This window comes from Rhineura floridana, chromosome 1, assembly GCF_030035675.1.
Source record: "Rhineura floridana isolate rRhiFlo1 chromosome 1, rRhiFlo1.hap2, whole genome shotgun sequence".
NCBI lineage: Eukaryota > Metazoa > Chordata > Lepidosauria > Squamata > Rhineuridae > Rhineura > Rhineura floridana.
In genome coordinates this window covers 49,511,694-49,515,670 of record NC_084480.1, presented here as the reverse complement: position 1 = coordinate 49,515,670, position 3,977 = coordinate 49,511,694, and the positions used below count along the sequence as shown (strand labels likewise).

At 46.0% G+C, this 3,977-nt stretch overlaps 1 pseudogene; it reads right to left on the bottom strand.

Annotated features, from left to right (window-relative positions):
• Positions 1–499: 499 nt before the first annotated feature.
• LOC133376484 (keratinocyte-associated protein 3-like) lies at positions 500–1,281 on the bottom strand (annotated as a pseudogene).
• Between the last annotated feature and the right edge of the window lie 2,696 nt (positions 1,282–3,977).

The window sequence follows — 3,977 nt, the reverse complement described above, 5'->3', positions numbered from 1 at the left end:
CATGGAAACAAATGTTATTCCACACTTTTCAGTGCACCTTCCCATCACTTTCCTTATCGCAAAAAGTCTAATATGTTGGGGAAGTGGGCTTGTTGCACAAGACCTCCCAAGAAACAGTAACTGTGCAACATGAATATGCTGGTATGTGATTGCATCCTACCCCAAAACAGCAACAGGTATGTCCATAGTAAAAGACAGATAAAATAAATTATTATTATTATTGTTGTTGTTGTTGTTGTTGTTGTTGTTGTTATTGTTATTTATTACATTTGTATACCACCCCATAGCCAAATCTCTCTGGGCGGTTTACAACAATTAAAAACATTAAAAACAAATATACAAATATACAAATATACAAATTTAAAAACACTTAAAAAAAAAAATTGGGGGGAGATTCCTGCCTGGCCAGCTCTGCACCTTGAACACAAGCCCATCTGTCCATTCAAGAACATGAAGGACAGTCTAGCAGCAAAAGTGGGTAGCTGTCTTCCCTCCACCCTCAAAGACAGCACTCTTCCTCATCCATTTCAACCCGGGGCTGGTGGTGAGGCTTCCCTTCAGAGCCTTCCTCTGCAGCCACCTTGTGTGGGGCAGCTGCATGAAGCAGGTCCACTTTGTAGGAGGCAGAAGAGGGGCCAATTCCACAGACAGGGAGGGAGGCTGTGCAACACCAGGCAGACAAACCGGCTTCCACTGCTGCCATCAACAAGGAAGGAAGCCAGAGGACCAGTGCTGTGTCATAGATGCGGGTAGTGTCAAAGGGGCACTCATTTGTTATACAGTGTGGACATCAGCTGGAAGGGCAGAACTGTTGCAACCGGTAAAGAGATGACAGCCAATGTTGACAACAGTGAGGGAGATGGCAAGTGCCAGCCCCACGCAGCAGACTCCTGAAATCAGGACATTTGCCAGGGCAATAACAACAAGGATCCAAGGCAGGCAATGGTGGAATAAGCTCCGGGACACCAGGATCGCCAGGATGCCAGCAGCAACGCTCAAGAGCCCAGAAGCCACTGCAACAACATTAGCCATGGGGTACTCCAAGGTGATGGTGTGCACGGGCTGGGAGCCGTGGACGATGGCCCCGAGCACCAAGGTCAAGTGGCCCAGGACCACCAGCGAGATGCCACTGTAAGCTAGCCACTGGGCTCTGCAGCCCACCTCAGACCAGCTACAGCGCCTCATCCCACTTCCTGATCCACACTTGTGGCCGCCCTGGGGCAGGACTGAGGACTCCACCCAGCTCAGCTTTGCTGGAAGCGGAGCGTGGAGGCAGCCCATGAGGGAAGAGTCGGCTCCCTGAAGCGAAAGAAATGGTGGCACAACTACTCAATGAGGATGGCAAAATGATAACAGATGACAAAGAAAAGGCAGAAGTCCTCAATTCCTACTTTGGCTCAGTTTTCTCCCAAAAAAGGGTCTATGACCCTCCCAGGAAACATGAAGTAGAAGGGGCAGGATTGGAGCTTGAGATTGATAGACAAATGGTCAAGGAATACCTAATCACTTTGAACAAGTTCAGATCTCCAGGGCCCGATAAACTGCATCCTAGAGTATTGAAGGAACTGGATGAAGAACTCTCAAAAGCACTCTCTATTATCTTTGCGAAATCATGGAAGACTGGTGAAGTGCCGGATGACTGGAGGAGAGCTAATGTTGTCCCTACCTTCAAAAAGGGGTAGAAAGAGGAACCGGGGAACCACAGACCAGTCAGCCTAACATCAATCCCTGGAAAAATTCTGGAGCAGATTATAAAGCAGTCAATCTGTAAGCACCTTGAAAACAATGCAGTGATTACTAGGAGCCAACAGTGATTTATGAAGAACAAATCCTGTCAAACTAATCTCATCTAATTTTTTCATTGGGTAACCTCCCTTGTAGACTGTGGGAATGCTGTGGACATAATATATCTTGACTTCAGCAAAGCATTTGACAAAGTGCCCCATGATATTCTGATTAGCAAGCTAGCTAAATGTGGGCTGGATGGAACAACTATCAGGTGGATCCACAGTTGGCTCCAGAATCGTACTCAAAGAGTGCTTATCAATGGTTCCTTCTCAAACTGGGTGGAAGTAATGAGTGGGATACCACAGGTCTCGGTCCTGGGCCCAGTGCTCTTTAACATTTTTCTTAACGACTTGGATGAGGAGGTACAAAGCATGCTTATCAAATTTGCAGATGATACAAAGTTGGGGGGCATAGCTAATACCATGGAAGACAGAAACAAAATTCAAAGGGACCTTGATAGGCTGGAGCATTGAGCTGAAAACAACAGAATGAAATTCAACAGGGATAAATGCAAAGTTCTACACTTAGGAAAAAGAAACCAAATGCACAGTTATAAGATGGGGAATACTTGGCTCAGCAGTACGACATGTGAGAAGGATCTTGGAATTGTCATTGATCACAAGCTGAATATGAGCCAAAAGTGCCATATGGCTGCAAAAAAGGCAAATGCTATATTAGGCTGCATTAACAGAAGTATAGTTTCCATATCGTGTGAAGTATTAGTTCCCCTCTATTCAGCACTGGTTAGGCCTCATCTTGAATACTGTGTCCAGTTCTGGTCTCCGCACTTCAAGAAGGATGCAGACAAACTGGAATGGGTTCAGAGGAGGGCAACAAAGATGATCAGGGGACTGGAAACCAAGCCCTATGAGGAGAGACTGAAAGAACTGGGCATGTTTAGCCTGGAGAAGAGAAGACTGAGGGGAGATATGATAGCACTCTTCAAGTACATGAAAGTTTGTCACATAGAGGAGGGCCAGGATCTCTTCTCAATCATCCCAGAGTGCAGGACATGGAATAATGGGCTCAAGTTGCAGGAAGCCAGATTTTGACTGAATATCAGAAAAAACTTCCTAACTGTTAAAGCCATACGACAATGGAACCAATTCCCTAGAGAGGTAGTGGGCTCTCTGACACTGGAGGCATTCAAGAGGCAGCTGGAGAGCCTTGTGTTGGGAATGCTTTGATTTGGATTCCTCCACTGAGCAGGGGGTTGGACTCGATGGCCTTATAGGCCCCTTCCAACTCTACTATTAAGAACATAAGAACATAAGAAGAGCCTGCTGGATCAGGCCAGTGGCCCATCTAGTCCAGCATCCTGTTCTCACAGTGGCCAACCAGGTGCCTGGGGGAAGCCCGCAAGCAGGACCCGAGTGCAAGAACACTCTCCCCTCCTGAGGCTTCTGGCAACTGGTTTTCAGAAGCATGCTGCCTCTGACTAAGGTGGCAGAGCACAGCCATCATGGCTAGTAGCCATTGATAGCCCTGTCCTCCATGAATTTGTCTAATCTTCTTTTAAAGCCATCCAAGCTGGTGGCCATTACTGCATCTTGTGGGAGCAAATTCCATAGTTTAACGATGCGCTGAGTAAAGAAGTCTGTCCTGAATCTTTTTTTTTTTTTTGTCTGTCCTGAATCTTCCAACATTCAGCTTCTTTGAATGTCCACGAGTTCTAGTATTATGAGAGAGGGAGAAGAACTTTTCTCTATCCACTTTCTCAATGCCATGCATAATTTTATACACTTCTATCATGTCTCCTCTGACCCGCCTTTTCTCTAAACTAAAAAGCCCCAAATGCTGCAACCTTTCCTCGTAAGGGAGTCACTCCATCCCCTTGATCATTCTGGTTGCCCTCTTCTGAACCTTTTCCAACTCTATAATATCCTTTTTGAGATGAGGCGACCAGAACTGTACACAGTATTCCAAATGCGGCCGCACCATAGATTTATACAACGGCATTATGATATCAGCTGTTTTATTTTCAATACCTTTCCTAATTATTGCTAGCATGGAATTTGCCTTTTTCACAGCTGCCGCACACTGGGTCGACATTTTCATCGTGCTGTCCACTACAACCCCGAGGTCTCTCTCCTGGTCGGTCACCGCCAGTTCAGACCCCATGAGCGTATATGTGAAATTCAGATTTTTTGCTCCAATATGCATAATTTCACACTTGTTTATATTGAATT